Source organism: Catharus ustulatus, chromosome 15, assembly GCF_009819885.2.
Source record: "Catharus ustulatus isolate bCatUst1 chromosome 15, bCatUst1.pri.v2, whole genome shotgun sequence".
NCBI lineage: Eukaryota > Metazoa > Chordata > Aves > Passeriformes > Turdidae > Catharus > Catharus ustulatus.
In genome coordinates this window covers 7341296-7352183 of record NC_046235.1, presented here as the reverse complement: position 1 = coordinate 7352183, position 10888 = coordinate 7341296, and positions in this window count along the sequence as shown.

The window sequence follows — 10888 nt, the reverse complement described above, 5'->3', positions numbered from 1 at the left end:
ACCTGTTTCTGTAAAAGTTAGATCAATTTGTCTGATCTTAATCCCATAGCTCAATAAAATGCCAAAATCCTACACCCAGCTAAGGCAGTAAATACATTCTCCAGTTAAAAGCTACTCTTTTCTATGAATCTGTCACTAGTGAGAATACTTTCCTTATGATTTTCAACTCAATAAGGTAGGTTTGGGACAGTATTATGTCAGACCTTCTCCAGCTTCCAGAGTCTGTTGAGCCAGTCCTGACTGCTATGGTCCTGACAGCTGCTATAAATTGAATAACAACTAAATCTTTTCCCAAATCTCTTAACAGAGATCCTTTCTGCCAATGACAGCCAGTTAATGCTACCACTCTGAATTTCACAAACTCAAGGCACATATAATTGAGGGGGTCAATCTCACATTTTGGGGATCAATCAAGCACATTTTTGGCAACCATCAGCTACTGAATTAAGTACAGACCTGAAGAAACCTTTCATTCCAGGATAAAATTGTAATATATGTGAAAATCTAGAATGAAATAGAAACAAAACAATGTAGAACTTATTTTATATTTGCTTTATTGGATTTCTACTGAAAAAATCTCAGGCAAAGGCACAAGCCCACAGAGCAGTGCATTTAATTTTTCAGTATTTGACAATCTACTGCTTAAAATATGATCCAGAGAAGTTTGATATGCAAAGAAAAGAGGGAGCTGAGCACATCAACTTAAGCATTCCTGCAGCACAAGCTTTATTTACCAAGAAGCAACTCTTGTGGTCATGCATAGCCCACTGTGGTGCTTAATGCAGCTATGAAAAACATCAGTGCTGTCCTTTCCAGTTTGAATAAAGTGTGTTGCTTGCAGGGCAGGACAATATCAAATAGAAAACTAAGAGACCCTCAAACAACTTGGGATGTAGTGAAATAATTATTCTCTTTATCTTCAGTTTCTTTAAACAAAAACAGAGGAACTGAAAAAGTGAAATCTGATTCTGCCTGGAAATTTTCAGTCTTCAGTAAAGGTGCGTGTGAGACAGAAGAAAATTCCTCTGAACTATGTTTTCAACATTTTTAAATGCAACAGTTCCTCTTATTTCTCTGCTCTTTAAACTGCTTTGTCACAAGAGACTGTCCTGCACCTGATACATTCTACTTTAATCAGCAGGTGCCTTAATTTATGACTCAGAAGAACAAAAAATTGGTTAATCTGTCAAAAATGTATATAATCAAATAAAGAAAAACTCATAGAACCTCTGGGACACACTGTCTGGAGGTGATTAATAATGAACATTCCCATTTTCAAAGGAAAGTTTTATTCTTAGAGGTGACTAATTTTCCAATTCAAGATTCCATTTTCCTTATTGCTTTAATAGCTTTTTGGAGTAAAGAGAAATGTTATTCACAAGAAATCATAACTCTCAAATAAAATGAAAATCGAAATGCATTTTAGTACCAGCACTTGCTTTCCTGAGGTTAATGTGGAAATTGTTTGTCATTTCCCTCACTTAACATATTTCAAAGGAGATTAGGCTGATACTGTACAGGAAGAATAGATTCATAAATTAATTACACTAATTACTTATAAACACTGTATAAAAATATATTCTTTCTTGTCAAAATGGCCTCCATCTTAAAACAATAGCATAATATTTGCCATAATGCTATTCAGAGCTTTCTCTATTCTCTCTCAGTCCATGCAGACATGTTTGACAATTGAGAAGGGTGGTTAAAGACTGTGCTCCATTCTAATATAAAACAAGATATAATAATAAAAAAAATAGGTGAGGTAGAATATATTTGATACACAGTAAAGAAATCTAGATGATGCAACACTTTCTCCTATCTGAATAAAAGATTAACAATAAACTATCCCTACCTAAAAAGAATCCAGTTAACAGTTTCTAGTGGACCGTGGTCAGTAGAAATTACTTGTAGTTTTACTATCCAGAACTCTAACACTTAAAACTCTATAGTCAATGTAAAGCACAGCCTAACCTTCAGCAGTAAACCTCTTTCAGAAAGAACTCACGTGCTTAGACTGCCAAGTGAATTTAAATATCTTCCTAACAGAGAAACAGAAATTCCCTGTATGGTGTGAGCAAGCATCAGCTCCACCTGAATCCTCCAGCTCAGCTCTCAGACACTGCATACAAGCACCAGCTCTGCCAGAGGGCTCTCGGGGGCCCTACCAGCCTTCCTCAGAATCCTACCACCAAACCCAAGGCAGGATTGATTTCCCTGTCTCCAACAGAGCACACCCCTTACTGGATACTACATCATCCCTGCTAGAAATTACTTTTCCCTGGAGCTTAGGGAGAGGCTTTAGAAGAGAAAATCTCTCTTTTGCAATGTATCAGGCTGCCCCAAATGACAGGTATTTTCAGAGGACTTGTTCCTGAAGGAGGATAACCTCCCTACAAGGTCTTTACTCTTCTGCTTTACCCAGCTCTCCCAGCTGAGCTCTGCACCAGCATATTAGCATGCACAGCATCTGCTTCTGAAAAGCAAAAACATTTCCAGCAAGGGCACTCCGTGTGAGTTGGTCTGCTAAGTGGCTTTGCCTTCTCCTTAAAATATGCTTAAAATAAAGCGGTTCTCAGCAAAATAGATTCCCTGTTATTCCTCTCCCTGTGCAATGTATTCAGTCAGGACATTTTTAGACCCTCGCCATTAACTGCTGTGAGTTTGCATTCAGCCCCTCTGCCTGTTTATGGATGAGATGTTACTCCAGGCTGAGGCACCTGGCCTGTGCTCTCCCCCTGCTGCTGTGGCACCAGTGCAGACCAAGCACCCCCTGTGAGTGGGCTCTAGGCTCTGCCAGCAAAGGTCAGCTCTGGAAAGCAGCTTTGTGCCATCATTTCAGAATTAGAACAGAGGATATTGATGAATTAATGGGTACACACAACATCAGAGCAAGTTTCAGTATTCCTGTTGGATATAACTTAGAAGAAATAGTAAGATGAAATTTATTGGCTCTGTTTAGTCTTTATGTCCTAATTAGCAATCTTCAAACGTCAAAATAATTTGACAGATCTTTTCAGATTTTACCATACAAACTGCAGTTTCTGGATAGGTTCACAAACACTGATGACTTCAACATATCAGAGGTTGTTACAGTGTTTTCTTACACTGAGAAGAGACTTTACAATTCTGGTAAAGGTTCTGCAGCCAAGGCTTTCTTGTTTAGAATAAGGAAACCACAACCTGCAGCTATTAATATTAACTTCTAATAATTTTTTTTATTGTTCAGTAATCATAGCTAGAGATCAGATATTTATATGAGTTTGCTTTAAATTAATAAAAAATATTAAATGAGGCCAACATATATACATTTACATTGCTATGTTTACATACATTTACATATATTTGTTTTGAATCTCTCAAGATTCAAAACCCACCTGGATGATTTCCTGTGTCACCTGCTCTGAGTGACCCTCCCTTGGACTGGGCAATCTCCAGAGGTCCCTTTCAACCCCAAAGATTCTGTGATTCTGTGCACGTGCATCCTGCAGGTTCATAAATACTTCAAAGACCAGATACTGACTAAGACTCTTCTAAATATAATTTTTTTATGCACAGTAGTTCAACAGAATCTATGATTTCCTGTATTGACACAACTGGATTTGAGCTACTAAAATTTCATCCCAATAGAAATTGTAATTTCTTACTTTATCATAGAGTATGGATTATATTCTGTTAGATCTTAAGTACAATTTGAAATATTTAAAATTCTTTACACAATCCCTATGAATTTTATATTTGCCATTTATCTTTGACACTACAGAGAGAAGTTAAGAAATTAAAAATATCTATTACATAAATAGAAACAATGCAAGACAAAGACAAAAGATCCAGGCTGGTGCTTCAGTTTAATAAAATACTTAGGTGTCAGCTCCTCTGAATTCACTGTGACTATTTACATACTTTAAGTTATATGCTTGGGGCTGAAGGCCAAAGGAGAGTGTGGCTATGCTGATGATTATTTTGGAGAGATTTCATTTTCTGACCCACTCCTGAGCCCCAGCTCAGTCTGGAGATGAGCGAGTGGCTTTCACAAGCCCAGAGGATGGGCATCTCCAGGCTGACTGCACAGCATTGAAGCCACCAAGAAACTCAGGAGCAAAACAAGGCTTTGTCCCCCTCCAGGGCCTGCTTTGCCAGCACAGCTGGAGGTACAGCAGGAGCAGATGGAAAACTTCGAGACACCGTAGATCTTTGCTGCTTTACCACCCACAGGTGCTTAGACATGATTATGCTGAGCACAGAATGGGAACAAGACTGGAAGAGAAAAGAATACAAGCTTAATGAAAAATACCTTTTAATATACTGACTGGTATATTTTTAAAATTGTTATAAATATAGACAATATAAGCTCTGGCAAAGACCTCAGACCTTCAAATCTATACTTAGCTCAGCAAGTGAACAGGAGTAGAAGCTAAAATGGAAGTGATGGTATATATTTTAAGAGAAGTAATAAATCATTCATCAGTCTCTAATTATCCTACTCTATAATCAGAGAATCAAGCAATAAGTATTTTGTACCCAAATTGAACACTTCTACCTAGCCATTGACTAAAATTGGGAATCACTTAAAGACTTCTGCTTTGGTTTAATTATAGACAGTCCAATTTCAATTTATTTATTATGCAATTTGCATCTCATCGTGAAAAATCCATATGCATTTCAGCATCTTTAATTGTGTGATTGGACCAATGACATTAATAGCTGTCTGACTTTCTCTTTTATTTTGAATAACATTACTCAGAGAATTAATCTGTTCTGAAAATACTTAGTCACACTTTACTGTCTTTTAATAATGTTCTTCTGCACTCAAATGTAAGCAAAAATATGAGAAATATTTTGTCTCCTGATATTTTCCCATTGAAATTAACCTATTTGAAAGTCCATTATTTCTACTACAACCTGTGCACTCTTACCTAGGACCCCAGTAAATTTATTATGCCACCATCCCAGCAGTAAACTCCCTAAGAAACCTTAAGGTTTCTGTAACAATAAAGTGATAGAAATCACTCTGATATCAGAATACACCCTCAATTTTTTTCATGAATATGACATAAAAAGTTGGGTAATGAAAATACAATTTCATGATATTTTACTAATTCTGAGAAAACATTAATGAAAGTAATTCAGAGGTAATGGAGACTTGTCTTAAACTAAATCTCAGGTTTTCTTAAAACCTCTCAAAACCACACCTGATCAACTTTTTTCTACTGTGTTTTTGCATGGCCTAGTTTTTAGTAGCAGAGGGGTTGCAGAGGTGGCTTCTGTGGGAAGCTGCTGGAACCTTCCACCATGTCCAGCAGAGCCAATCCCTGATGGCTCTGAAGATGGATGTGCTGCTGGCCAAAGCTGGGCCAATGAGAGAGGTTGGAAACGCCTGTGTGATAACATATTTGAGAAGAAAAGCAAAATGAAGTGGACACACACACAGTTTTACTCCTAGCCAGAGAAGAGGGGGAGAGAAGAATGTGTGAGGGAAACCACACAGAGACAGTGGAGAAGGAGGGGGAGCAGATGCTCCAGGGGCCAGAGCTGAGATTCTTCTGCAGGCTGTGGTGAAGACCATGGTGAAGCAGCTGTGCCCCTGCAGCCCATGGGGATCCACAGATGATGCAGAGATCCACCCACAGACATTGGGGATCCACAGATGATGCAGAGATCCACCCACAGCCCATGGTGGTCCATGGGGGATGCAGAGATCCACCCACAGCCATTGGGGATCCACAGGGAATGCAGAGATCCACTCAGCCCATGGTGATCCATGGGGGATGCAGAGATCCACCTGCAGCCCTTGGTGATCCATGGGGGTTGCAGAGATCCACTCACAGCCCCTGGGGGAGCTGCACGTTCCAGAGCAGGTGAATGCCTGGAGGAGGGGGTGACCCAGTGGGAGACTCAATGGAGAGAGGAGGCCCTGGTTCCCAGGCTGGAGCAGCCTGTCCTTGGAGGACTGCACGCCATGGAAGAGTGACCCATGCCACAGCAGTTTTGGAAGGACTGTCTGCCTGTGGGGGGAGTTTATGTTTTCAGCAGTTGCAGTGTGGCTGCTGCTTGTGAGAGTGGATCCACACTAGAGAAGTTCATGGAGAACTGTCTCCCGTGGGAGGGACCCCATGGTGCAGGAGAAGGACTCCTCTTTCTGAGCAGCAGAAGAAAATCTTGGGTGAGGGCCTGACCAAGACCCCCACCTCCATCCCCCTATGCTGTCGGTGGCAAGGAGGGAGTTAAAAAGGTGGTTTTAAGGGCTTATTTTACTTCTCATTATCCTCCTCTGGAGATCTGGACCTTATCTTTAGGCATTGGGCTTTTCGTTTGTTTGGGGGGGATGGATTTTTTTTTAATATAAATTTTACCAAATGGCCGGAAAACCCAGTTTCCCTGTGAATATGTCTAAGCAGGTCAGCAAAAGAACGACCCTACAGAGAATATAATTTTTCACAAAATCCTGGTATTAGTGCATTGCTTAAAGTTACATGGAGAAAGAAATATTAGAAACAGGATGCTGACATTAAATCTGGAACTATATTTTTAACCTTACACGATGGATCTCAGAATATACCTATCACTGCCAAATTTCAAATAAGAAACATGGCCCTAGGCCTAAGGCAGTGTGTTACTTGGGAAAAAAATGCTCCCCTTAGATCCCTGATGTTACAGTATTAAGACTCTTGGGGTTGCAAAAGCTGAGGATACACTTGGACTTCAGACTTAAGTATGAAGTAGTTCACAGAGTACTGCCCGATCCTGGTATGGGCTATGTCCTTCAAAATGCCACATGGTTGAGCCCATGGAAAGAGGAAGCTATGCCATCTTTAAACCACCATCACAAAATTGAAACTGCAACCAGCTGTGTTAGCTTCTCAGCCACTTGGCTATCAGGAATACCTCCTGTATTGTCAGAGACTGAAATATTATCTGAGAGATTTGAATATTTTCATTAAGGACTTTTAAAACTGTATTACAAAAGCTGCAGAGAATACCACCACATCCTGAATAGGCCTTCACCACTCACTGATGAAGATATGGTAAAGTAACAGCTCAAGGCTGGGGGAGAAGAATAGCACAAACCTAACACCTTCAGGGTGGAGACTGCAGCCCCAGGTCTATCAGCTGCCAGGCTCACACAGACCCTCACACCAAAGGATTGGGGGAAAAGGCTTTGGGTGTGTGCTGGAAAAAGCCTCTGGTCAGAGGCACAGTGAACACCCACCCTCCACTGTGCAGACTAGCTCAGCTGAGGGCCCCTTCACCCGAGGACAAAGCTGTATCCACGGGAAGGACAGCAGGGGAGTGTCATGGCCCATCAAAGGTCCCCCCAAAGGGGTCCCCAGACCCTGCACCAGAGCACCAGAGCTGATGCAACAGACCCTCAGTGTTGCAAGGGACAGGGTCAAGGGAGGCACCTGGGCTATCCCACCTGCCAAAGTGTGCATGAATCCACTGAATTCTATACCCTGCAGTGTGGTGTGGCAGCAGGGGACCCTCACCTCCAAGAAGACCAGATAAGGGGAGCAATGAGATATTGTTGGGACCCTTGGATGGGTGATATGCTCCCACCTAACCCCCACCACTCTCCCTCTGTCCCCACACCACCCCCTTCCTGCTTCTATTTTTTTCTTTTCTCTTTTTCTATTTCTTTCTTTCCTTTTTCTTTCTCTTTGCCTCTTTTAAATAAAACATAAATATTTTTGGCACCAATATTTAACCTTGGTTTTAATCTTTTTTTGGGGTATATTTTGAACCTTCAAAGTTCTTTCCATTTTATATACAGAGACTGAATTTTCTTTGCTCTACTGGGTTTTAACCAGATCACAGTATGTATGTATATATGTATGTATGTATGTATGTATGTATGTATGTATGTATGTGAAAAGTATGTCAATAGTGAACAGCAAAGGTGAGAGAGATCTTGACATAATAATATTCTTGAGCTTAAAACCAAAGTGTTATGAGAATTGTTAAATAATTCCTATAAGAATTCTTTGAGACAACATACAGCTCTCAATTAATATGGTCATAAACCCATAAGGGACACAAACTCTTGAAAATAGAATTCCAGGTCCAGACACCACAAGGTTCAGCTTTACATAGTGAGTTTTTTTGGCTTTCTAGTGGCACTGAACTAGTCTTGTGAAATAATAAAACCAGATACCAGGTCCTTAAATTTTAACAAGGGAAGAAAGCTGACATTATTCCCTGCTTATTGAAATCTCATCCATATTACCTCCATAATGTAAGTTTTCATTAAGAAGACAAAAAATAACACCATGAAGTAACTTGACAATCCATACCAGTTTTATATCTTGACACACATAACTTAACTGGTATTCACAGTTAATACTCTCATGTTATAGGTGAAGAGTCTTTTTCCTTAAACTTGGGAGAAATAGAGCAGTCACACAAAAGAACACCGCAAAAAAAAAGAAGTTTGGCTGGTGTAAAGATATGATTGTGCAAGTGAAAGGAATAGAAAAAAGTTTCACATTTTCCATCAGTTCCTGTGCTTTGTTCTGCCTACTGACTTTATTGATTGGACGTGAACATCAGCAGGTCTCCTGGTACTGACAGGAAGAATAAAGAGATTATTTTAATTTTTTTCTTGTTTTAAAAAGAATGAATGTATATTACAAAGAATTTGTTTTATAAACTTACGTATTTCCTTCTTGATTTATTTTATCAGGTGTTTGGTCAAAAGCTGTGTTTGCAAAGTAAAGATGCAGAATAACGATTTTGCTGGAAAATGTAAGGATTGACTTAATGCTAGAACTTATCTTGTTTATGAGGTATGATTTGAAATCCTGGAGACACTGAAAATTGGGATATTTTGAGTGTGTGTGTTTTTATACTTCTCTTGATAGTCTTAAAAAAAACCCAGAAAAAACAAAAAAACCCAAAACCCAAAAAACCAATCACAAAACCAGATCAGCTACTCCTAAAACACACACACACATTTTTCCTGGGAAGGTTAGTTATCTGTCTACTCATGTCTGGTGCTAATCTTCTGAAGAGTCTAGAAAGGGGCTTTGAAGTGTCAGCAAGATAAGTGCCAATATCCCCAGTAAGTCAATATATTAATTCCTCTGAATACCAACTCAGACTTTGGAAATGCACATAAAAGGCTTAGGCAGAAATGACACTTATAACTGCATTCATTAAGAGCAAGTTCATATCCATCTTCTGCCTAATGAGCATATAAGATAAATCAAACTTACTGAGCTCCCCAAGCTTTGATTTAGAGAGATCCTTAATAACCTAGGGCATAAGATATAAGTGTAACTATAGTTCCACCATCAAAACCAGACCAAGAATAAGGTCTCTATCCTTTGTAATGGCTAAATATCAATTATCATATGCCATGACACTGAATTTCAGAAACCTTCATTTACTTGCTGATTTGTGAGTAGTTTCTATTCTAAGCAAACAACTGCAAATTCTGAGCTGATGAAAAATGTCACAATATAAATAAATGTTTAGAATATTAAATTACTTCCATAATTCATCCATGGCATACAGTCACTACATCTCTAGCCCCGTACAAGAAGTTATTTAACTAAACATATTAATAGCTGAAGAATGGTGCTGGGAGATTAAGGCTAGGAATTGAGCATATAATGTATGTATTAAAATTACATGATGTCAATGCTCTTTTAAAGACCAATTTCTCTAGAGGAATTTAACAAACATTCTGGCTTACAAAAATGATGGATGCAAAGTTCAAGACCAGACCCATTAATAGTGCTGCAGTACTTTTTTCCAATACAAATTTGACAGTGTTTCATAGTTTTGACTTTCAATTCCCCACATTTTGTTACAGCAAGATCCGTAAGGTGTTTTCCTGGTTAGACTTATTCTCAACTTAATTCAGAAGCACATGTGTTATCCCATATTTTCAAATGAACGGTAACTGCATCAGGAGTGTGTTTCCCATCTTGTTTCTGCTACTGTGGTGCTACACCTCTGCTGATTGTTTTCTGTGCAGGTCTTGTCTTTATTTTTCTTGGTATATTTTTTACTACCAAATTTCTTCTGCTTAGCAAATTTATGTCTCATGATCACACTCTTGAAACATAGATGCCAATGCATGGACACTCTCAGGTGTCACAAGTTGTTTTTGCAATTGTCGTGACCAGTTCTGGGGTATAGAGTCCTGTTCCCTTGCTGAAGCACAAATGCTTCTGCATAGCCCATGCTGGGACCAAGGATGCCTGGTGGTGAGGCAACAAAAACTGAAATAAAACTTTCTATCAGCACTGGTAGGGCATAAACCACCCCTTTTGTATGGAACTGTTCTACGCTATAATACTCTGATAGAATTATCAAGGAGTAGAGAATACATGTAGATACTATTTTTGAAGGTCAGAGAGAGAAAGCATGACAATTCACCCTTCAGTATCTTTTAAAGATTATAGTTTTTATGGATTTAGTATTTCTTCCTCCATAGCAGTAAACATGTGTTAAGACAAGTTGAAGGGAGCTTGCTGTTGTGCATTTCTATGAATTGCCTGTCCCCATCACTTCACTGGAAAAACTCTCTAATGTGGTTATAATAACTGAAGAATGCAGCATATTTTCCAGAAAGTGTAAAGAGCTTCAACATAAATTTTGTTCTGTGGTGGTTTGTTTTCTTTTTTTTATTTTGCTAAATTTTAATGCAAATTGAGTAGAATTACCTGAAATGCCTGTTCAGTTCTGAATCCTTGAAATTGCTTTATAGTTTCACTACCCTGTAAAGCACAACTTCCAAACTGCAACAAAAAAAACCTTCCAAGTTATTCCTACTGTATGAGTGATGTAAGAGCATCTGATACTGATATTTATTTCTTATCATGATAACATCATTGCCATCAAACAAGAATGCCTTATAGTCAAAAAGTATTTGCTTCTTACTCGT